We start from the raw sequence: 26,983 nt of genomic DNA, 5'->3' as shown, positions 1-26,983 counted from the left end.
TTAGCTCAATTTTGAAACAGTAATAACAGCTCTTTGGAATTCAGGCAAAGGAAATGCTATACATCTATTTTTAAGTAATGGAACCAAATCTGTTAATGTTCACTTTCCAAATTAGCATAAGGCAAGAAATTTGAGAGAAAAGAGACATTGGCCTACTCTTACTAAAGTGCTTGATCTCCTTTGCTAGTACTGACTGTGCACTAGTAGGCCAAAAAGGAGACAGACTGAAATATGCCCAAGCAGTATTGGTTGGAAATCACTATTCTCCCCCACACCCACCGAGGTGGCAAACTGTAATGAATTGGAATCATAGTGGAAAGGAATTAAGTTGTGTCCTATCTGATTACTGCAAGTCTTCAATATTTGCCTTACTCTGTTTATCTATAGAATCAGAGTAATAACAATCGCACTAGCTTCTAGGCTTGTTATGAGTATTGAATAAAATAATGCCTGTAAAAACCTTAGCATATTTCCCTGACTCAGTAAATGGTTGATGATGATTATAATGATGTCAACAACTGAGTGTATTTGACCTATTAGTTAAGTTTGTGCACATGTAATAGAAAAATAAGTTAGACTAGTTAAAACAGAGATTACAGATACTTTAACAGGAAGCATGTTAAAGCCTAACTCACATCTAGACCTTTATAGTTATACTGCAACTAGTCAACAATCAGGAAACACATTTGATGTCTATTATATATGGACCCACAAGGTTCTGGGTATAGCAAATCTCTTGGAGTCCTGAAGTCACTGCATTATGATTCAAAGAGGACTATGTTCTCAGGAAAGGGCCAGCCATGAATTGCAACTCTGTCTCTTGTTTTAAATACAGTTTTGTTGGAAATAGAATGAAGTGAGTTACCTTGAAGGAAATAAGATAATAAAATCAGGAATAATGAAAGTATATTCTGGCATTTAATACCCAGGAATAAAATTACAAAAACTGAAATTTCTTCCAGTTGACTTCTCTTAGTCAGGTAGAGCTTTCCCAAAAGCTGATCCTGAGTCATGGATTTCTGTGTAAAAGATTTGTAAACAAAACATGCCTACAAGAAAACAATATAGGGGTAGAGGAGGTAGGATACATAAAGGGAAAGTTGTAAACCAGTTTTCAATTACAGGGGAAGACTCAAACTTAGTCTGTTCCTTCAGGGAGCTCCAGGGAAGCCTTGTCCAATGGAACTTTGAGTGATGATGAAAATGTTCTATATCTGTACTGTTCAGTATGCTAAGCACTAACCATATGTGGCTAAAGGAGCACTTGAAATGTGGCTAATGCGACTGATGATTGCAACTTTTAATTTTATTTAATTGATTTAAATTTTAGGAGCTATAATTTCTGGATTGATCAGCTTTAGAGCATATATCCTACCTTACAGTTTATTATCTCACCTCAAGCAAAGAAACTGGACTTTTGTGTTCCCATACTAGTCAGTCATTGGCTATTACTCCACCCAACATAAAGCACCATGTCATTTCCAGCTGTACCATTGGCGAGTGGTTTAAGTGTCCAAGGGAAATCTTCAGATTTAAGCAATTAGCCACAAAAGATGAGATGCAGAAACTGAAGGATGGGCACACCAGATTGAGAAACTAGATGCAGTGTGTTCTGAATGAGATACCAGCAGAGTCTGCTGTACCTCATAATCACTAAAATTCTTTTTCTCAGCCAATCTTTGACCACAGGGAGTTGATTGCTGAAGCCATAGTTCTCCCAAGTGACTTAGCTTTGGGCCAGTGCTTTTTTGGCAGACCTCCTGGCTCCACCAGATAGACCTGGTTCTTCTCATATCACCTGAAGCTCTCACTAAGGCAGAGAAGAGTGGTAAATAATCCCCACTATGATAGCAAATTATAAGGCATCTTAGATTGTTCATGCTATTTCAATTTTGTAATAAACCCTGCTGCTCAATTACTTGTATTTAATTTTCTGTTATTGTTTTTTGTTTTTTGTTTTTTTTGAGACGGAGTTTCACTCTTGTTCCCCAGGCTGGAGTGCAATGGTACAATCTCGGCTCACCGCAACCTCCACTTCCCAGGTTCAATCGATTCTCCTGCCTCAGCGTCCTGAGTAGCTGGGATTACAGGCATGTGCCACCATGCCCAGCTAATTTTTTGTGTGTTTAGTAGAGACGGGTTTTCATCAAGTTGGTCAGGTTGGTCTTGAACTCCTGACCTCAAGTGATCCACCCGCCTCAGCCTCCCAAAGTGCTGGGATTACAGGTGAGCCACCATGCCTGGCTTGGTTTTCTTTATAGTCTCTCTCTCAACATACACACAGACACAGACACACACACACACACACACACACACCCGATTTGTCTCCACTTAGATAGACTAAAAAAATTCTTTGAAATTGAGTCCCTCGTACATTGGTGTATGAGGGAGAATGTTAAATGTTTAGCCCAGTTATAAACTATTCCATTAACAAGTGATCAGTATCTCAGAAAAGTCCCAAAGAACACCATTGCTCTACTGATTAAAGTCAGTCTCCTGCCTAAATAGGACCTACTTTGAAAAGTCATGGTATGTTCTACAACACCGATCAGATAATTTTAATTCCATAAATCTGTGACATAACTATGAATTCCAAAGTCTAAACTGTATTTTGGAGATAGATATAGAGTTTGTAAACCCTACTGGGGACCACTTTGTATGATATTGTTTCTTGGAACCACAACCTAACTAGGCTGATCATTACACTCAAAATGTGGATCAAAATGGGAATTGTTTTTTTTCCAGTAATTTTAGAAAGAAAAAAGAGACATTTTTATATTTTTGGCAAAATTGACAACTATACTATTTTTGATTGATACAAGCAAGAAGTCTGCTTTTTTAAAAAAAAATAAGGCTAAAAACATTTAGAAGTTAAACTATTAAGCTAATTGAAATGTGGTTCATTGGTTTTCCAAAGTAATCATCATTTCATTGTTAATGAATGTTGCTATCTATAACTTATGACCAATGTGCCTCCAACCAGGCCCACAGGTGATAGGTAAACATGTTGATTTTTTTAAAACAGTAAATATTCTAGGTGTTTGTGCTAAATTATTCTACTGACAGTCTCCACATCTTGTCTCAAATAGTAGCATTAGTGAAGAGGAAATGAAAGGAAAAGTCTAAGTTGGAAGAAACACAAAATCTCTAAGGGCTTTGTGTTGACATCATTCCCACAGCCTCACCAAACTCCCTAACAAAGACTATAAAATAATGATCTTTAATTGTCTGGCCTTCAGTTTTCTCCTCTGGAAAAGTGAGAATGGGAGTGTGGTTTCTCCTTCTGGTAACTTTCCTTGTTGCTTTGTAATGTAGCAGAAATTACACTGGGATGGGAGTCAGAAGATCTAAATTACAGTTCTGACTCCATCCCATACCAGGTGTGTTCCTTAAGTAAGAACCCAGGTATTTTATTTCTCAATCTGTTCTTGTTCCCATTTTATCACTGTACATATGACAAAAAGGGGTGAGGGTAGAGAGGTTCTGGCAAATGAGTGTATACAGCTCTCTCATCTTCTCTGAATTTGTGATTAGGCACACCTGGCTTTCCCACTCAGCTCTTTTTTGTATTAACTATATTAATTAGTTCCCTTTTGTCCAAGACAGAAATCCAAATGAAATAAAAGGCATTTTTTGGTTCATGTAGTTATACAGTCTAGAAATAGTTCTAAATTTGGACATAACTGGATTTGGGGGCTCAATATTCTCACCACGACCTGGTTTCTTGCCCCTCCTGGAATCTACCTTACATTGTTTTAAGATTTATTCTTGGGCTCTCTATGGAAGGTACTGTTTCTGAAATCCTCATAAATACATGTCTAGTAGAAAACACAGATTCTCATTCTGGTAGCTTCTATGCTGATCCCAAGAATGCTCCACTATAGGTCATATGACTGAACCTGAAATAATCACCATTCTGAGCAGAATGCAGTCCTTTGGTTGGGCCTAATTACAGGCTCCATTGCTAAAAGATGTAGGACTAATCAATATAGGCCAGCAAGAAAAGACTAATACTGCAGAATGCTTATGACATTAGGCAAGTTCCCTCATCTGAAAAAGGAGTGCAATCATATCCCTCTCTAGGACATTATGGGGATGAACAAAGTCATAAATGTGAAGAACCAGATATTCTGCTTAGAACATTGGGAAAAATCACAATAACTGTTAGTTGTCCATATATACAGATCAATCATAGGTCTTCAGGATAGTTTCTCAAAATACTCATAACTTTCTTAGATTTCTATGGTTCACCTAACCAAAACAAAAGTCATAGTAATTCTAGGTGTGTATAGAAAATACAATAATGCAATAAGTATTATCTACATATCTAGACAGCGAAAGCAGTTTCCCTTGACTCATACTAGTTTTCAAGTGCTGCCTTATAAATCATCGCAAATGTAAAGATTTAAAATAGCATATATGTATCTCACAATTGGCATGATTCAAGAGTGTAGGCATGACTTAGATGTTTCTTCTGCTTAGGGACTCATAAGGGGAAACAGAGTCATTCAATCCCTGTTTTCATCTGGGTGCTTGTATTAGTCCATTCTTATGCTGCTAGGTAATTTATAAAGGAAGGAGGTTTCATTTACTCACAGTTCTGCATGACTGGAGAAGCCTCAGGAAATTTATAATCATGGTGCTAGGAGAAGCAAACATGCCCTTCCTTCTTCACATGATAGCAGGAAAGAGAAGAATGAGAGTTGAGTGACAGGAGAAGCTCCATGTAAAATAATCAGATCCTTATAAACTCACTCACAATCATGGAAACAACACGGAGGTCACCACCCCAATGATTCAATTACTTCCCACCTGGTCCCTCCCATTTCATTTGGGGATTATGGGAACTACAATTCAAAATGAGATTTGGGTGGGGACACGGCAAACCATATCATTCCACACCTGGCCCCTCTCAAATCTTATGTCCTCACATTTCAAAACACAATCATATCTTCTCAATAGTCCCCCAAAGTCTTAATTCATTCCAACGTTAACGAAAATTCCCAATCCAAAGTCTTATCTGAGACAAGGGAAGTCCATTCCACCTGTTAGCCTGTAAAATCAAAAGCAACTTAGTTACTTCCTATATGCAATGGGGTTACAGGCACTGGGTATATACAACCATTTCAAATGAGAGGAATTGGCCAAAACAAAGGGGCTACAGGCTTCTTGCAAGTCTGAAATACAATAGGGCAGTTATTAAAATGTAAAATTCCAAAATGATCTCATTTGACTCCATGTCTCACATCCAGGGCATATTGATACAAGAGGTGGGCTCCAACAGCCATGGGCAGCCCTGCCTCTGGCTTTGCAGGATATAGCCCCTTTCCTGGCTGCTTTCACAGGCTGGCATTGAGTGTCTGCAGCTTTTCCAGGTGCATGGTGTGAGCTGTTGGTGGATTTACCATTCTGGGGCCTGGAAAACAATAACCCTCTTCTCATAAATTTACTAGTCAGTGCCCCAGTGGGGACTCTCTGTGGGGGCTCCCACCCCACATTTCCCTTCTGCACTGCCCTAGCAGAAGGTCTCCATGAGGGCTCTGCCCCTGCAGCAAACTTCTGCCTGGACATCTAGGCCTTTTAATACTTTCTCTGAAATCTAGATGGAGGTTTCCAAAGCTCAGTTCTTAACTTCTGCACATCTGGAAGACCAAGACCATGTGGTAGCTGCCTAGGCTTGGGGCTTGCACCCTCCGAAGTAACAGCTCGAGCTCTATATTGGCCCCTTTTAGCCACAGCTCGAGCTAAAGCAGCTGGGATGAAGGGCATCATGTCCCCAGGCTGCACAGAGAAGGGGAACCCTGAGTCTGCCCCATTTTTCCTCATAGGCCTCAGGGCCTGTCATGGATGAGGTTGTTATGAAGATCTCTGACATGCCCTGGAGACATTTTTCCCATTGTCTTGTATTCACATTAGGCTCCTCATTACTTATGCAAATTTATGCAGCATGCTTGCTCAGAATGGGTTTTTCTTTTCTATCATGTTATCAGGCTGCAAATTTTCTGAATATGTATGCTCTGCTTCCCTTTGAAACATAAGTTCTAATTCCAAACTGTATCTTTGTGAATACATAAAACTGAATGATTTTAACAGCACCCAGTCACAATTTGAATGCTTTGCTGCTTAGAAATTTTTTTTCATCAGATACCCTAAATTATCTCTCCCAAGTTCAAAGTTCCACAGATGTCTAGGATGGGAAAAAAATGGCACCAGTCTCTTTGCTAAAACCTTTGCTCCAGTTCCCAACAAGTTCCTCATCTTCATCTGAGACCACCTCAGCCTGGACTTCATTGTCCATATCACTATCAGAATTTTGATCCAAGCCATTTAACAAGTCTCTAAGAAGTTCCAAGTTTTCCCACATCTTCCTGTCTTCGGAGCCCTCTAAATCTCTAGGAAGTTCCCACATTTTCCTGTCTTCTTCTGAGCCCTCCAAACTGTTCCAACCTCTGTATGTTACCCAGTTCCAAAGTTGCTTCCACATTTTCAGGTATCCTTATAGAAGCACCCCACTCTCTGTGGTACCAATTTACTGTATTAGTTCATTCTCACACTGTTAATAAGAATGGGTAATTTATAAAGGAAAGAAATTGTATTGACTCACAGTTCTGCATGGCTTGGGAGGCCTCAGCAAACTTACGATCATAGTGGAAGGAGAAACAAACATGAGGAGAAGAACAAGAGCTTAGTGAATGGAGAAGCCCCTTATTAAACCATCAGATCTCATGAGAACTCACTAATACAAGAACAGCATGGAGGTAACCACAGTAATGATTCAATTACCTCCCACCAGGTACCTCCTATAACACGTGGGGATTATGAGAACTAAAATTCAAGATGAGATTTGGGTGGGGACACAGACAAATCATATCAGTTGTCAACTAGGAAAGAATCTACTTCTAAGCTCATTGAGTTAGTGGGCAGGGTTTATTTCCATGTGACTGTAATCCCTAGGGTCCTAGCTTGTTATTGGCTGTTGGTTGGGGGTGACCCTCATGTCCTAAAAGTTATTCTCTATAGGCAGTTCACAGTATGGCTTTTTGGCTTTTTGCTTCTTCAGAAACAATAGGAGAATATCTCTCTCTGTCTCTCTCTCTCTCTCTCTCTCTCTCTCTATCTCAAACTTATATAACCAAACCTAATATGAAAATCACTTTGTCATATTTGATTGTTTAGAAGCAAGTCATGGGTGGTCCTGGCCACACTCAACATAAGGGGTATTATCCAAAAGCATGATTCAATTAGGACCCTTTTAGGATATATCCACAGTACCTTCACATTATAACACTAGATAACAATTATGTGTATATATATATATATATATATACACACACACACACATTTTCCATTGACTTCTCACAAAAATACTGTTAATTAGCTAAATTGTGATTAGTTATTCATATTCAGAAAAAAAGGAAAGAAAGAAAATTGAGATTAAGTATACTGGTTAAATCATTGTCCAGTTGCACAGGAAATATTAGCTAATCTGAGAATTCATATATTTTTTATTTTCAGCTTTTGTTTCTGCCTTATCATGTAATACTTCAGTGCTTTCCAAATGTCAGTCACTTGAGCACCTCCTTCACAAATTTTGCCTACATGTAGGCTAACCTAACATTATGTAGGTAATTTTGTTTAAAATTATAATCCATTCTTTATGTAAATACATTCATTTCATAACCATATTTATATTTATACTGCAAACAGAAGACCAGTATCAGTTGCCTTAGAGGAGAGCAAAATCGAAATATACGTTTATTTGGTTTAATATTGTTTATTTGTCTCCTTCCTAAATTCCTATTGCATGTTACTAATGTGTGTCACAGTTATACCAGGGAAAGCAATCAATACAGATATGTTAAAAAAAAATACCTCAAAAGATGTCCCATTCCTAATTATATCTGATAAAAGAAGAACTTGGGATGTATGGTATGTATTCTTGTATTCCAAGGAATATATGTTCTTTCTGAGGCAGCAAAGAGCCCAACAGTAACTCTGGACACTCCTCCTGCTGCAGTACAATTAGCTGCAGCACATTTATGTATATCCCTTTCCTTACTTTTTCTAAAGCCATGCAAAGCTTTCTAACTTTGTGTATATTTTGCCTATAAAACAATGCTTATATTTTGTTGCTTTCTCCTCTCTTCCTGCTGTCTTAAACACCCTTTTTATGATTCCTTCAAGGTACAAGCATTCAAATATTTTGGAAAATGTCAGGGAAAACCCTCACTCTTGTTCTGTCTCTTCCCACCTCCTTCCCACAAATGATTTGTCCCAATCTTCCACCTCTCCAGGGTTGGCTCTATTTCTGTTCAAATTCTCTTTAAGAAACTTCTATAACACTCTTTCATGTCTTATTTTTAGTGCTGCTTTTTAATGCAGATTCCCACAACTGTATTTATTACTGAAATTTTATTCCATCAGGCTCACCATGGACTCCCAGGAATATGTTTTCCTAAATCACCACACAGATCTTAAGTTTATACTTTGTCACAACAAATGGGACAGATGTGCTAATTCTACTCTCTTATCTTCACTGATGGGAAGTAGGTTCATAAAAAATAAATATATATGCACAAATAGAAACAGAACAAATATGCTGCTTATGTATAATAATCACGTTTGAATAATTAACCAACCCTAGCTAGTTTCTGCATAATTCTCTTAACCACTGAAGAAGCACGGAAAAAAAATTTGCTTTGATTTCAAGAGAAAGCAGAAATCCCACAGTTTTCATACTTTGTATAAGATGAAGATAGGTCATTTTAATGAAGCGTTACAGGAACAACTGGCATTTGCATTGGAAAGCTCCTCTACATCCATGCCATACTTACATTTGATCCTTGGGTAACCTTGATAGGTATTTGCTCAATCCCTGACACCTGAAATCAATCAAATAATCCATGGAAACCAGCTGAGATAACATCCTCTGGATGATTATTTGCCACTACTTATGCATCTATCTGTTTGCCTATCAGAGCTATTGCTCTTTGCTTGCATTATCCTAGATTGCAGATTTTCTAGTCTCTGACACTGAAGTCTAATTCTGGAGCACCTATTTGTTTTGATGACCCATGTGGATTTCTTTTTCTGGCATTCTGCCTCACCCTATTTGCAGCTCTGCACACTTCTTTAAATTTGATGCATCCAGACTCTGGCAAGAATCACTTTGTGCATTAACCTACACTGTGTAGAACTGGGAGACTAGACTAACTACCATAATTACCCCCAGGAAGGATAAGATGTTGTATCTAGACATGAGCATGCATATCATCATGATTTTAGAGGAGGTGCAGTTACTCTGCATGACTAGAACAACAGGGGTTGTTGGGTATAGTGGGGTAGGAGAAATGAAGGTTATTAGACAGAGCAAGAAGGGAGGCTACCAAATGTTAAGTTGTAATGACATGGAGCTCTAAGAACCTGCAAGTTTTGATGAGGGTAGGACAATAAGTAGCCTTGAAACAGCAGTGAAAAGAACCTAGAGGCCATGAGGTATGTACAATATGAAACAAAAATTAGCTTCCACTAAAAGGAACTTAGGAAGACATCTGCATTCCTGTTAGGATCATTCTGAGAGGCAGCTGGGAACACAGAAAACATTGTTGATTTAGGCCAAAATTGTTAGGAATGCTTTAAGACGACTGAAATCTTGAGTAAGATTATAGTGATTTAGGGTTAAGATGTGGTAACCAGGGATTCTTGAGCTTCTGGCAATTATTAAAGCTCAATTGTATAAGTCTTGATCAAAGTAATCTGGGTAATCAGTTAGAGCCTTGCCGTAGAGTGTGGTCCATAGACTACCAGCATTCATATCACCTGGGAGCAGATGGAACTGTAAAGTACTGAATTAATGAGCCGGCAACTCTGAGAATATAGTTTTGGTGAAAAGGAGAAGAGTGGAAAATGCATAAAAAATGTGAAATAAGATCAGTGGCAAAGAAAATATAAGCTCTCTGATGCCAGGCAACATTTCTAGAGGTTAAAAAGCTCAGGATCTGAATTCTAGAAATGTATGCGTGTGACTCCTAGTTCCCCGTTCTAGATGAATGACCTTGTACAGTTTTATCAAAATTCCTCATAGGCAAAATGAGACTGCAAGCAATACTTACCTTGAAGGTTTATTGTAAGAATCAAATAGCATGATACAAATAAAATATTAAATATTGTTAGTTAATATATTTTACTTCTGCTTTTCCTTCATCATTCTGCCAAAGATAACCATGTCACGAAAGCCAGAAGGAGTCAGTCCTATTCACCTTGATATCCAGGAAGGGGCTGGAATCATATTCTAAGGCTAGTGTTCCTGAATTTGGTTACTCTATTCCTTTTCTAAAGGGGCACAAATGGAGAATCATGGACTCTTGGAGCCAAGGTTGAACTTCAGAAAGTTAAAGACAATTATATCTATATCAAGATTGAAGACCAAGCATATTCATTTACTTCCTCCTGATCCCACAATCTCACAGAAGATACCAAAAGACATGAGCAACGTGTAGTTCTTGATAGTGTGGGAGATAATCAGACCAAAAACTTTGAGAAAAATCAGAAAGCAAAAAGATTTGATTAATTATAAAGAGCAAAGAAAAAAAGCACAAAACAAAATAAATAAAGGAGAAAAACAAACAAAAAATGAACACCCAAGAAATTCCAAGCTCTGGGACAAGTACAGGTTCTAGAGAAGATAATTGCTTCCCCAATTCAACATATAGCTTTGAAGTAATCCCAATTAGTAACCCTAATAGATTGCTTTATGGAAACAGATGTTTTATAGAACATCTAGAATTCTGTCAGCACAGTTAACTGCCTCTGAAAAGCTTGTAATGTTGAAAACACTTTCTACCCTCAGGAGTGTGTCTGTGGCAAACAGGATAGATCTTCCAAGGAAGCTCTAAACCAAGTGAGATTAACAAAGGCAAAGTGGGAAGGAAACATTACCTAGGTTTTCAGTTTTAAAGAGGAAAGCAAGGCATCATGAATTCAAAACTTCATACATAAAAATAATGAATAGAAAGGGAGGATTCTAACAAGCTACCTCTGTCCATATTTAAATGTGCTGAAGTGCTCAACCGCTGCCCTCACTTCAAATTAAAGATTTTTGAGTTTGGCATCTTTATTTGCCCATTCTCACATTGCTGTAGAGAAATACCCAGGACTTGGTAATTTATGAAGAAAATAGATTCAACTGACTCACAGTTCCACATGACTGGAGATGCCTCGGGAAATTTACAATCATGGCACCTATTTACAGGGCAGCAGGAGAAGGAATGGGTGCCAGCACGGGAAATGCCAGATGCTTACTAAACCATCAGATCTCTTGAGAACTCACTCACTGTCTTGAGAACTCACTCACTATCTTGAGAACAGCATGGGGGAAAGTGCCATCATGATTCAATTACCTACCACTGGGTACCTCCCACTGGTACACATAGGGCTTATGTGGATTACAATTCAGGATGAGATTTGGGAGGGGACACAGCCAAACCATATTAGCATCTAAGAGATTTTCCAGACTCCTTCTTGACTTTATATCCTAAAAAGAGTTATTCTTGTCTGCATGCCTTGATTAACTACCCAGAACCCAAAGTCAACCTCCAAATTGAGGAATAACGCCTAATGAAACAGCATATTGAGGAACAAAACCTAATGAAATACCTTTGGCAGAAGCTTCTCAGCTAATCCAACTTGGCCTTTGGTCATAAATACAAGGAATCAAGCATTCCCAGGTATTCAAATAAAACTACAGGCATTAAAAAATAATAATCCCTGACCACAGAGGAAACATATAAGGGAAAAAAAGAATAAAATTATATAATTGCTTGCTATCCACAAAAAGTACAAAGTGTTTATTTTATTCAGCACACAAAAATGAACCACAATAAGAAAAAGAGCAAGACAGAACAAGAGAGTTGTTTCATACACAGAGTATTGCAAATTGAACATTTGTTGCTTCCTGTAATATATGCCTATGGAAAAACTTAAATTACCCAGAAAATAATTATTATAATAAACAATACCAGCATATGGCAATTTAAAAAATCATATTTAAACATTAGTCAAAATAATATTTGTCAAGACAGACAATAAAGAATTTTTATATACCAGATATAATAACAAAAACACGAAATCTCAGGAAAACTCATTATATATGAAGAATTAGTATATCATAATAGTGAAATTTCAAATTGGTAAAAAAAATTTGAAATGCCTAGATATAAAATAAGTCATTGAACATTTGACAAACTAAAGGCTTTATATCCATAAATAAAATCATACACAAAAGTAAATTCAGATATGGATTAAAGATCTAAACTATAAAAAGCTAAATTTAAAACTTAAATATAAAGGAGAAAGTGTTAGAGAGCATGTTTATTATTTTGAAGGGAAACAATTCTGTGCCAGTCAAGAAACTGAGAATCTATAACTTTTAGATTGTCAGGCTTGACAAAATAAAAACTTAAAAATTAATTTATCCTGGATGTTTCAAATAAAGAGACTTTCATGAAGGGACTATTTACAGAGGGGTGGGTAGAGTTGAGGGAATGAAAAGAAATGATAAAACTAAACCATTTTAAAAGTTAAAGGACAACAGATTGGGAGAATGTTTTCTGAAAAACACAGAGTATGAAAATTATATATATCTAGATAAATAGAAAAGACTCCTGATATAAACAATGACAAATTAGACAACAGATATAAAAATGTAATTTATAAAAACAGCAAAAATGATGATACAAATGTAGATACCTTCTCAATCTCCTGTGTAAACAGAGAAGTGAGTATTTAAATCCCAGTGACTTAGCTTTGTTTACCTATCACTATTGTCACAGAATGGCTGCTCGAAGCAGTTGGTGAGGTGTCCTGAGGTCATCCAACTTTGTATAGGGCTGCAGTGACCCTCAGATGAGTGAGCACAAGAGCTATATAAAAGCAATGTTCAGCCTATTGGTTCTCAACCTTGAGTGTGCAACAAAGTCACCTGCAGGCATAATAAAAATTCACAGCTCTGGACTTCACCCCCAGAGTTCTGATTCAGTAGTCTGGTACATTTGCAGCTTTAACCAGTTCCCAGGTGATACTGGTATTGCTCATCATGGGATCACCCTTTGGGAACCACTAGTGCCATCAGATGAGGAAATCTTATGATGGCAACTACTGTTCTTTCTAACAAGGAGACAGACTTCTTTTTCTTCATTGTGTTTGAAGAAGCCTGTAATGTAGAATATTTTGAAGGCTATATAGAAACCCTTCACTAAGGTTATCTCTTGGGAGCAGGAATGGAGGGTCAGGAAATGGAAAATAGAACACAAATCTTATAACCTCTTTGAAGTTCTTCATATAATCCTGTAAGACCAGCTCTTTTGAAATTTTTTTAAAACAGATCTTTCTTTCAAAGTTCTCTTCCTTAGCTGTACTAAGTCAGGGTCCCAGGTGAACATAGAATTTGTCCCGGATGTCTCAAATACAGAGGCTTTCATAAAGGGACTATTTACAGAGGGGTGGGTAGAGTTAAGGGAATGAAAAGAAATGATGAAACACTCAGACCTGATAGGTAGTGAGAAGTCTGGTAGCTGAAAGCACCAAGATAAGAGATTGTGGCTGTGCAGCTCCATCTGAGAGTTAGATCTGAGACCTGTAATAGTTCCAGCTCCTGCCAGAGATAAGCATAAAAACCTAACCTCTCTCCTCTCCTGACCCTTGATTTCCTATGGGTAACTTCTAGTGATCAAACCCAGAGTGTTCAGATGATACAGTCCACTGGGGTCAGCCTCTCTCCTTGGAAAGAGTAAGACAAGGAAGAATGGCATGTAGATCTGGGTTGGACACCCTTTTGCTCCAACAGTACTGAGTTCAGCATTTGTCTCTCTCTCTCTCTCTGTCTTTCTCTTTGTCTCTCTCTCTCTCAAGCCACAGATCAGGCGACCAGAAAAATCTTGTGCTGTGAACAAACTGCCTGCTGTTCTGGCAGTTAGCTCCCTGTGTTTCAGATAAAGTTGTCTGTTTCTATTTCTGTTTCCAGATTCTGAAAACTTTAAAAACATTGTTTTCTACATTCTGCAGTACCTATCATCAATAGCAGAAACTGAGTGTGTTACTTGCAAGAATAAACAAATAAACAAACAAATGAAAGCCATGCAAAATATCCATAATTTACCTGTTAGTTTCTAAATTGTTTCATTGATTGTTATTTTCATAAAATAAAGATGAATATGAGTGTCTTGACCGGTGACTTTTGCTTGGGCTATTTCCTGCAATTCATTTATCTAACAATAGGACTCATTGTCAAGCTTAAAAAATTATCCCTTGCAAATAGAGGAGATTAATTAATAAGTAAGAACCCAAAGTCAACTTTTGTTTAACACAATAGCTGTTTGTAGTATATACCCGGTGGCAAAGAGGAAGCTGTAACTCTTTCTAAGCTATTAATGTAGATCAGTTCTGTTAACAGAACTTTCAGCAATGATATAAATGTTCTCAGCTGCTCATGGTGGCTCACACCTGTAATTCCAGCACTTTGGGAAGCCAAGAATGGCAGATCATGAGGTTAGGAAGTCTAGACCAGCCTGGCCAACATGGTGAAACCTTGTCTCTACTAAAAATGCAAAAAATTAGCTGGGCATGGTGGCACACACCTGTAATCCCAGCTACTCGGGAGGCTGAGGCAGGAGAATTGCTTGAACCTGGGAGGTCGAGGTTGCAGTGAGCCGAGATGGTGCCATTGCATTCCAGCATGGCGATAGGGCAAGACTCTGTCTGAAAAAAAAAAAATATTTTCTACCTGCAGTATCCAATATGGTAGCCATTAGTGGTTATTCAATGTATGAAATGTGGCTGGTGCATCTAAGAAACTGATTTCTTAACTTTATTTAATTCTAATTAATTTTAATTTTAATGCTGCTAGAAAACAATATGGTGTCAGTGGCTACCATGTTAGACTGGTTAGTTGTAGACAAAGTATCACCTAGAAAACAGTGACTGTCAGATTCTTATTTGTTCAGCAACTGAGAAAATTATGTTCCTAATATATGACTTGGGTTTGCCTCTACTTTTCTGCTGTCATTTAAAAGCAGAACAGCACAATTTCTTAAAAGTAAAATGTGTATTAGCTTCACTCCCTTGCTAACAATATGGGATTGCCCTTAATCTACCTGAGTCAAGAGGAATTTGTTGAAGTGGAGACAGCGATAGCATAGGTCCTGCTGCACTCTTCTTTTTCTTTCTATTTGAAGGTACTCTCTTACTATTTAATAAAAATTTCTGTTCCTTTATTTAGATTTCTTCCTTCAGAATGAGATGGAAATAGATTTAAATCTCAGCTTCATTATATAATGTCATGTTCATTTCTCAGATTACTCTACCTTCATGAGCCTCAATTTTCTGCCATGTAAGATTATGATGCTAACTCCTACCTGCTAACAACATTGAACAAATTGAACAATATTGTGTATACGAAATTTCTGTCATATTAGACCTCCAATAAATGTGATGTATTTTATTGGAACCCATTCTTGGGAAGATCAGAGGAATTTTCAGTAAGACAATTGCCTTTCTCAGAGACATTTTCCTGTGACTCCAGGTAAGACAATTAACCTTTGGAAAGCAGGTTCTTTAAGATTAATACTGCTACTTTTTGGGGGATGATTTCTGGATTAGGAGTAGCCTATGCAATGTGCCTTGGTCTTTGGAAATACTCAAAAGTAGCTAAAAAAGGATGTTGAGGTCTTACATTTTTAAGAACAAATTCAGTTAATAAGGGATAGGATTCACTCCAAACCACCAAGACTTTCCTGTCCCTTCCAGAAAAATAGACTGATTTTACTTCTGGAAAGTGGCTAAAATGAGGGAGGCAGGAATTTATTGCTACTTGTCCTCTTAGCTCCTCCTTCTTTTCCAGCTCCCTTTCTTTTCCCCCTAACTAAATAAACAGGGAAACCCATTCTTTGGCCCTCTACTTTCCTTTACTCTGAAGTTTAGATCAATCGTCTTTTATATGTAGCACATTCTTATTGAGCTCAAAAGTATTTTTGACCCACTCTTTGACCCATGTGTGGACAAAGACTGCCAAGGAAAGAGGGTGGAGGGAAAAGAGAATATAAAGAGGCCTGAAGCATAGGGCTTGCTAAAGGAAAGTTGGAGCAAAAACTAGTCAACACTGTCATGAAGCCAGAGGAACACAATATTGTATTTTTCCCTATAAAGGGAAGTCTGAGTTTAGCATTGAGAAATGATGCCTTTCATAGGTGATGGAAACACTCAGAAATCCTCATCACAGCTACAGAGCAAACTGCTCCTAAAATGTGAGAGAGCAGGCTACACACATTTAAAATCAGTGCTGTCTACATTTCATTCCACAAACATCTGGGGCTGTCCAGTGTGTGATAATTTGAATACTAGGTAAAGGAATTGGACAGTGTACTTGAACCAAATATATACCCTCCGAGGGCTCGCAGTTAAGTAGGGAAGATACATACATAGATAACGACTTACAAAAGTGTAATCAGGACCCAATTATTCTACAAGAAGAAAAAGAAAGCCTCATGGCTCTGAGGAAACAGTGCCTGGACCCATTGTTTAAGCTCAAGGTAAAAATACATAAAAAGGGAAATAAAAACCACTCAAGTCCACCTCCCAGAGGTACTGTATCAGTTTGTTAGGGCTGCCATAAAAAAAAAAAAAAATGTTGTAAGAGTGACTTAACAACAGAATTTTATTTTCTGCCAATTCTGGAGGCTACAAGCCTGAGATCAAGGTGTCAGCAGAATTTGTTTATCTGAGGCCTCTCTCCTTGGCAGGTAGATGGCCATCCTATCCTCTTGTCTTGATACGGTCTCTTCCTTAAGTGTTTGTGTCCTGATCTCCTCTTCTCCAGTCTAATTAGTTTAGGGCCCACCCAGATGACTTCATCTAAAATCAATTACATCTTTAGAGACCTTATCTCAAAAATCGTTCCATTCTGAGATTCTAGGGGTTGGAACTTGAACATATTTATCTGAGGGGGACACAATTCTGCCTGTAACAGGTACATACCTTAACATTTTTTATATCATTTAAAAATCATTTGTGCAAATATTTATTTGCACAAATATATATTTAAAATGTATAGGCACTGATTTTTAAATGTATAGGCACATAAGCAAAACTTGGATTAAAGCAGCTTTAATACCAAACTATTTTCCTATAATATTATATGACAATATTTCCACATATTTTTAAATATTATGTGAAAACATGAATTTTGATGGCTGTATACTTTCCTGTCATGTATCCACACCTTTCCTCTACTGAAAATTTAAATCGTATGTGCTTTTTCAAAGTGTAAATAATACTATAGTAAAAATACTGGTATAAAAAACTCTTGAATGCAACTGTTAGGAAAGATTCCTAAAACTAAGATTATTGGGTCAAGGGTACACATACTTTAAAGGATTTTTTTATAGCTATTGTCAAACTGTTTTCCAGAAAGAACATACAATTTCATATACTTACAAGTTGTACATATCAGTATTGGTTTCAATGTTTGGTTTGGAAATACAACATGAAAACACAGCTATAATGGAAATATCTGTGTAGTTTTAAGAGAAGAACTATAGCAAGTAGGTATACCTCCAGGGAATAGTTCAGGAGTTTGACTACCAGGGAACCTCTACCCTAATGAATTCAACCAGCTACAACACTGATTCTCAATGTGGCTAAATCATGTTACATATAACGTACATTATAGTCAAGCTAAGATTAGAACGTGGGTCTCCATATTATAATGTGATATTTTGTTGTACTCAGGTCTTGGTCTCAGAGAGCTAACCTGGATCCCCTACTCTTTGTATTTAGTATCCAAACTTACTTTCTTCAATTGCCTTGGACAGGAATTTGTGCTTCAGAGACATCTCTCTAGAACCTAAGCTCTACTCTTAGCACAGCTCTGACCCTGCCTAAAGTGGGTACGGGTATCTCAGGGGAAGAAATGATTGTACAGCATTCTTGCATGTATGCTGAATTCATCATATACTCAAAGGGAAAACTTTCAATGTATATTGGCAAGGCCAATTTTTTGAAATTTAATTTAAAAGTAAAAATGAGAGTTCAGTGTAGGTTTGCCTAACCTCCTTGTTATAATATATACAACCCAAAAGTTATGAAATCATTTTACTCTCTGTAAGACTGGAAAGACATTTGGACATCCTATACCTGCATATAGGCAAGAAACCTACTATAAGTAAAATTGGATCTATTTCAGTCTAATGAAATAAAATATTATTTAATTTTATTTAAATTTCTAAAGTATTTTATACACAAATCGCAACCTAACCTCAGAACCCATCAGTAAATGGTTAAAATAAGTTCTGTATATTTTCTTCCAATAAATTTAAGGATATAAATATATAGGGTTATTCCGAGACTAATTTTGTTTCATTCATTAATCCATTCAACAAGCCTTAGCAAAATATAGATTTTAATCCAGCTCTATTTTAGTGCGATTATTATCAAGAAGATTAAGATGTTGTCACTGCCTTCAGGTAAAAGATAGCTGTCGCTATCATGGGAATCAAAGAAATCGGGGCAGAGCAAGGTGAGAAGAACAGTTATAGAAATGGTAGAATCATAGAGTGATTTATTCTTTTGGTGTTTGGGTTTTCAGCTCCATGAAGACCATGATAAATGTCATACCTTTTTTCAGTTGTATCCCCAGCACCTGGCACAGTGTTCACTCACTAGGTTAAAATTAAATGATTAAGTAATTAAGCAAGTGAAGTACTTGATCAGCAAAATGAAACCTATCTTTAATTAATAAATAACATTTACTTATAATTAGCTCATTATAGTAGCTGCCTCAGAAGAATGCATTTACCCAATGACTATAGAAAGTTTTCTCGATACGTTAGAAAGGTATTCAATTTGCAGTTCTCATGCTATCACAATTGACCTTTGAACAACACAGGTTTGAACTCACAGGTCCATTTATACACAGATTTTATTTTTTTTCAACAAAAGTTATATCAAATATGTCCACCACTCCTAACTCCATTTCCATACCCTCCAATTCTTCTACCTCTGCCATCCCTGAGATAACAAAATCAACTTCTCTCTTTTTCCCTTCTCAGTCAACTGGATATAAAGATAATGAGGATGAAGACCTTTATGATTATTCATGTTCACTTAATATATGTAAATATATTTTTTCTTCCTTATGATTTTTATAACATTTTCTCTTCTCCATCTTACTGTATTGTAAGAGTGCCATATATTATAAATATACCATACAAAATATGTGTTAATCAACTGTTTATGTTATCAGCAGGGCTTCTGACTAACAGTAGGCTATTAATAAAGTTATGGGAAAGTCAAAAGTTATACATGGATTTTTCAACTGAATGAAAGGTCTGTGACCCTAACCCCATGTTGTTCAATGGTCAACTATAATTTGATTAACTCTTATGGGAATGAAGATTGGAAGTGTATCTGTGTGTTTAGTGTGCAATGTTTGATCAGAGAACTCTACCTTAGAGGGCTTACAAATCTTCCTAAACACTACCAGATTCGTATTCTGTAATTATCATTTTTATCCTTACAATTCTCCCCAGTTTTAAGTTACCCTTTAAATTGTCCTATCCAACATTAATGATGATGTTGATGGTGGTGGTCATATTCACATTTGTGGAGTACCTACCAGGCAGTACGATACCTGCTTTACAGGTGGTTATTCTTCGCATCCAATATATGAAGGAGAGACAATCATTCTTGCTTCACACACAGAAAACTAAGAACTAGAGATGTACAGAGACTTCCTTAAAATTAGTGAATGAACTGGGACTTGAACGCAGGCAGTTTGACACAAGAGAGTCAGCTTTTATCTCACTTCAGAGTCCATACACTGACAAATTCATGGTTTAATCTTAATCTTCTAGCCACTGACTCATTCTGTTTGATCTGCTTGGAGTTTTTGCCTATTATTATTATTATTCCTTTTGAGAAATTTTCTGTAAAGTTATGCACTTTCAATTTCACCAGAATCTGGCACCATATTTGATAGTTTTGGGCAGCTTCAAGAATTTCTGTTACCTATCTAAAACATTACAAATAAAAAGGCCAACCCAACCGTGAAACTCATCAATAAATGTTCATTTTAACCGTTTACTGATGTGTTCTGTGGTTGAGTTGAGCTTTGTATATGCAATGAGTTTCATTTCCCTGAAATGCAATTGAGTTCTGCAGCAATCCCATACCTCATTTGATGACTTTTATTTTCATTTTTTAACGATGTTCAATAATGGTAGGGCTGGGGAAAAATGAGAACTAGCTGGTCTTGTATTGCCATTGCATAGTAAAAGACCCCTTATACAACATTTTCTCATTAATAATTATAGCAGTTTATAAAGTAGGCTTTATCTCCACTTTATCTGTGAAGAAATTAAGGCTAAAAAGTTTAAATAACATGTTCAACCTCACAGAATTAATAATGTAAAAGGGAGTAGATTCAGATCAGGTCTACCATATTACAAATTTCGGACTCTTTCCCACATCCCTTTCACTGGAGATGAATTTCCTCTCTAATCATAGAAACTCACTGGTTTCATTCTCACATTTTTCCATTCATTTGAAAGTTTATTCCATATATCTTCTTGTATTAGTCAGGTTAAATTACGTTATGTGGCAGTAAGATATTAATTCAGAATTTTCAGTTGTTTAATTAAACCAAGGATTATTTCTTTTTCATGAGGAATATGGTTGTATATGGGAGTAGAGGTAGAAAACTGCTTCTCATGACTCTTCAAGAGCATCAGCTGATAGAAATTTCTACTACTGAAAATGTTACTGGTCACCATAACATAGGAAGAGAGTACTTGAGAGACTTGGACGTGACATATTCTTTATTACATAACTAGTCACATGACCCCTTCTTATCTCATAGAGGCTCAGAATATAGAGGAGCATTTGGAATATTTTGATTATTGTGATCTCAGCTACACTTCATTCTTGTGGAAACTAAAAAAAAAAAAATCTCTCTACTTTATTCTTCTCACACCTATAACATACTCACAATCTCCCATTGAGAGGACATAAAAGTTTTATCCAGTCACTGTGTCACCTCAAAACCTAGGGTCTCTGGTAATGTATAATAGCCTCCATACCAAATTTGGTTGAAATTTTGGGTATGAAAGTCTATTAATAAAATATAGCATACAATTTCACCCTTCTAGTTTTATACCCAATACAGGGTGTACAATAATCAGTGTAGGATTAAAGTTGGAGCCATGCATCAGTCATAGGTCCAAATCTGCAATGCGACTGGGCAAACACCACATAGAACTGCAGCCCTAAGTGCAGAGATGAATTTTATATTTGGTCCAGATTCTGCTTTCTGTGAGGAGTCCTCTATCCATTGTTCTCCCTGGCGCATTGTTCACTGGTCTGAAAGGTTCATAATTCCTTGCCACATACCATACAAAAGTGATCACTGGGGTAATCCACACCTTGCCCATAGAAGATTGTGACCCAAGATGTTCTAGTCCTGGATTGTTATTTCTTTGTCACTCTCTAAAAAGTTTAGTAGGCTTTATATTTATTTGCCTGTCATTTCCAAGTGGTAATAATTAGTGCTGCCAACCTCTCCCCGTAACATAGAGTCCTTTTGAAAAATTGGTCCAAGTTTGCTATTTGCCTTCTTGACACTAAAACTTTTGTCTGCAATTAATGGTGGGCACATTGAGTCTTCCTGAATAGAGAGAAATTTTAAATGCTACCTCTGCCCTGACATATTTAAGTAATTGATATGCTTTTTGGTGATTTATATCCTTAATTTGCCGTTTGTCATGTGGTACTTTAATCCACTGAAAGAGTTTTATCAATTGTTTTGAAGGTCATGCCATTAATCTAATTTTTCCTAAAGGCTGATATAGTCATTCAAATTTATTTTTCAACATTACAGGTTCATGCATTTTTGGAATTTTCTATTCTCTTCCATTTTTACTTGCAAATGGTCAATTCTTTCATGAGTTTATCTCCTTCTTTGTATAATTCCAAACTAAATTCAAAAAAAAAAGTAAGACTACCAATAAACACATACTACTATCATCTTGTTTTCCATTCCTTTCCCCCAGAGCTGTGGTTTATCAGATATGTTATTTTCCATCTGACTTACTGTGGAGGACAGTTTGCCAAATGTTTTGCCATCACATAACAAGAATTGTTAATGGCTGTTTTTTTTTTTTAATTAGTATTTTTGATCTCCACCATTTTAAATTTTTCTGTGACATCATAGCATTGGTACTAATCTTATCATTAATTAGGACACTCTAGACATAACTGCATTACAAATTAACCTCTAAATGCCATTGCCTTAATGCAACAAGTGTTCATTTTCCAATCAACATGGGATGACCCAATGATTATGCTGCAGGCCCAGCACAGTTTGGCATGGGACATACTACACATAGGGTCTCAGGAATTGATACTGAGCAGAGGTGCACCATCTGCAATTCAACACACCACTCATAGAGGGGAAGAGAAACCTGGGAACTCACTTCTATGCTTTAGTCTAAATGTAATGCATGTCACAAGTTTGCAATAAATTGTGAGAATCTGCCTAACTGCATAAGTACCAGAAAACATAGGGACCATGTGAAATATTTGGTGAATATTTCTATTCCTGCCACATATGTCTTCTAAAAAATCCGGAGTCAGACCTATTATTTGAAACCCCTAAATTTTAGTGTACACAGGAAAACTATATCTGTAGAGACTCTTTTACACTACTATCCCTCAAATAGAGCATCGTACCATGCAACCTGAAGAAAGTTTGTTTGAAATCCTATGCATAGAATGCACTTGATTCCTCTTGCACTGAAAAATGCCTCAATAAAAATGAATGGTTTTGCCTATACTGTAACTGTAGTTTAGGTCCATTTGACTAAAGCTTAAGTACATCTTCAGACATTTTGAAGAATTTCTTCCTTTTAAAGCTGCTATATTTACTGACATTTCCACCCCCTGGGAATCTGGTTCTCTTGTTTATTAGAGCTGCTAAAATAAAAGCTTCCCACCTGATTAATTTTAATAGTTTAGCCAGAAACCTGTGGATAATGTATATTGGCTGCCAAGCTTGAGATAAATTCTGTTGGAGCTGTTGCAAAGATTTTGGCAGAAATAAAGTCTGCCCTTTGTAAAAGAAGCACAGAGGAACTGGAGGGATGCGATTTCAAAAGCAAGTATAAAGCAAAAGACTGTTTTGTCTTTCTTTGTGACTTCCCACTGCTGTGGGGATCTGATAAACCCATTCAGCCATTCTTTTTTAGACCTCGTATGTTTTATTTTAGCGTTATAGTTAAGGAAGAAATGTAAGCCTTTTGTGTATAGCTGGACCCAGTTCAAAGTCAGAAAGACTTCAGAGGCAGTTTGGAGAGGCCAGCTGCAGGTTGTTGTGATTTTTAAAGAGATCTGGACAACTAAACAGCATCTTAAGGCGTCAGGAGTTTACCACTAGAGATTCATATTGGAAGATACCTCACTGTTGGGTCATTTATTCACATTCTACAGGGTTTTGATTTTGATTTTTTTTCAATGCTGATTCTTCCTCAAGATGTGCTAAATAATTTCCAGGGCCCAATGCAAAATAAAAATACTGAGCCTCTTATTTGAAAAAATTGTCATTTGATGTGTTGAAATGTAAATCCTTTTCTTTTCCTTTATTGTCTCTCTCTTGTGTTTTTCCACGGTGTTCTACATTTGCTATTTAATTTTCAGTAAAGAAAAAATAAAATTGTAAATTATTAGGTAGATCTTACTATCCATGTTTATATTATGCAAGGCCACTTTTAAATGCAGATATCAGAATATTTAAGTTGTATGCTGAAGCACTGAAACTACACAATTCTTATTGCATGGCTTGTCCACAGAGAGTCTCTGGAGCTAACAGAAGATAAAGACACAAGGCAGATTAAGGAAGGTTGGAAGGAGGAATAAAAGTTACTTTCAGGAATGGAGCAGGCCAGGAAAGCACCCTTTAACATGGCGATACCCACGGAGTGAGCCAGACCCTCACAAGTGCCTACGGCTTTGCTAAATGATACAGACCATGTGTGCACATACTCTGCTTAACAGCTGTCTGGACTACATACCATGCATCAGCCAGGGTAGCATCTGAGGAGTCCAGACAGATGACTCCTCTTCCCACAGGCCTACTTCCCCAGCATGCTGTGCATTGGGCAATTACCAAGGATATTGCAGCCTGATCCTTGGATGCCCCTGGTTACCACCTATTCACTGCTGAGTTGCCTGCTCAGGGCAGGGATAGTCACCACTATGCTCTACTCTTGCCTCTGTATACCATGGGGCACTTGTGCCTAACCCTAATCCCTCATCTACTATCAGGTTCCCACCTGTGGCAGAAAGTGGCAAGACCAGATTGGGAAAAGGGAGGCCAGGCAGACCAGAGCACAGGATAAGAGGAGCATGCAGCTGAGAATTCATCCTGAAGAGAGAGCTGGAGGCAATACCATGTCAGACAAGGCAAACTCCAGGCTCAACTGCCATTGTGCTGTCAGATTTTGCTTACAAAAAAAAAAATCAAAGATAAATATATTAAGATTTTTAAGACAGTAACTACAGTGCATTAAACTCTAATCACAGGAGCTTCTGAGTGTGCAACCCACTAGCCACCTACCTATGAAGCTATCCGTGACCCTCCTTCTTCATAAATGGTCTTCTTGCCATCATTTAGCAGTTCTAGAGTGGTGGCCAGACACTGAGCTTGTGTTATTGTGCATGTCAGGATTTAAAGACAAAAGGATTTGTTGAATAAATTGTCTTTAAGAAAATCTACTATAGAAAAGTAACACGTTTTATACATCTTATGTGTAAACATGTTACTTTTCTGCTCCTTTAAAATAGTAATCTTTAAAAGAATACTTTTAAAGGACAGTTCACTTTATGCTGCAATAAAAAGTACTCCTGAAATCTTTGTGGCTTAACATCAAAAGGTTGATTTCTTATTCATGATATACACTTACCAGGTGTGAGCAGGTGGCTCTGAGCCCATTGCATTCAGGGATCCACGCTGGTAGAGGCCATGGTTTTTTTTTTTTTTTTTTTTTTTTTATTTATTTATTTATTTTTTTTGTGGCTGTGCCTTATGGAATGGGGCCTTTGAGGTCACTGGGGCAGGGAAAAAGAGGAATTAGTGTTACACACCAGCATAGAGGGATTCAGCCCACAGCACTTCTGTTTATAGCAAATTAGCTAGAGCTGTTATCTAACAGTAAAGTAGTTCCATTTAACTAATAGACTCCTAGAAAATATAAGGAAGCCCATAAATAGTTGGTGAACAGAAATTGTCTGTGCTATGTATGATTTGCAGAACATTAAATTGTCATATAATTTCATTTTGGGGGTAATGCATTGATTCTGTTTATGCTGGGAGTTTGTTCTAACTCTCTCTCTCTTTTTCCCTTTCAATCTCAATTTCTTTCCTTCACAATGTGTGACTATTGAAAGGTCTCTTAACTATTCTGAGCCAAAATTTCTTCACTGTGAAATAGAAGTAAAAATGTCTCACTCACACAGGATTATTATTGAATAATAGAATGCCTTTGAAAGCACTTTGGAAATCATAAAATGACATTCAAAAATAAAACATTATTGTGTATTAGACTGAAAGGAAATCAAAGAGATATATTTTTCTTTTTTTAAGCTTCAAAACTCCCAAAAGGGCATTCAATTTATCAATATACTATTTCTTCAATCTCTGAGGCAAATCCCATAATATTCTATGTGAACATGTACTCTGAACTGAGTCTGAAAGAAGTTACTACCTGCACAATTACTCTTGTCTCTACCATTAGATGGCCATGGAACCTAGGAAAGGTATTTAATACACCAGACTTCCATTCTTTCATTCATAATATAAAGATGATAAATCAGGCCAGAGACAATCTCATCTATTTCTGAGTGTAGTCACTTACCTCTAAGATGTAACACAAGATGAGCCAAAGAAGTTTCTTCCCATAAGATCTTCCTCCCACTGGCCCAGTAGCCACTACTGTGAGTCTCTTCTCTGCACACAAAGACAGAGGCAATTGTTATCAAGTGCCTTATCTGAGAGTGAAAGAAACTATACTGTTTTAAGCAATTTATATCATTAATTTATATACTCCAGCACACTTATTCAGGACTTTATATTTAGATCTCTAATGAGAAAGAATTTTAGAAAGGGAAATCATTTTGTCATATCCAAGCAACAAAAAGTAAGAAATGAAGTAGGTTAAGAATACTGAAACCTTAAGCAAAATCTGATGGAGTTAAAATTTCCAGAATCTCTGCAGATAACATACTTTCATAAAGTGTTTCATGTAACAAAAATGGTGCGTAAATTGATCTAGAAAGGCTGTGTTAAAATTATGCTATCTACATATGGATACACTGAATTACCAGAGGGATATTACCCAGGAAAATGCTGATGCATTTTTGTCATGTTCAATTTCAAATTTGAATAATGGGTAAACATATATGGCTTTAATAACAGGAAAACAGCTTGTTCTTGCTGTATCAGTCTAATATATTGATCACCCAGAGAGTTTTTAAGGATATAAATTATTTAAGTGAATATCATATGATATGGTCACAGAGTTATAGAAAGTAACAGAAGAGTATCACACAAAAGCAATAGGTTTTCCGAGTGGAGAGAGTGGAATAAAACAAAAATTACATTATCATATATATATATATATATATATATATATATATTTTAATAAAGAACGCTGAGCACACCAAGGAAATTATGAAATTTTTTCCCCTAGAAAAACCAACCTCAAATAAGAAAACTTATTATTTGTATTTAAAGTGAAGTGATGAAATTTTACTCTAATCAATATGATTTTATTATAAAACTTGGAAGAAATATGAACTTGAAACTTAACACTATGAAGATTTGCAGGAACTAGAGTACTTTAAAAGATATTCTGCTAGTGACACCCCAAAATAGGTCCACAAT

Source organism: Aotus nancymaae, unplaced genomic scaffold, assembly GCF_030222135.1.
Source record: "Aotus nancymaae isolate 86718 unplaced genomic scaffold, 86718_ANA_hifiasm-v0.15.2.pri h1tg000072l, whole genome shotgun sequence".
Classification (NCBI taxonomy): Eukaryota; Metazoa; Chordata; class Mammalia; order Primates; family Aotidae; genus Aotus; species Aotus nancymaae.
This window is presented reverse-complemented; position numbering follows the sequence as displayed.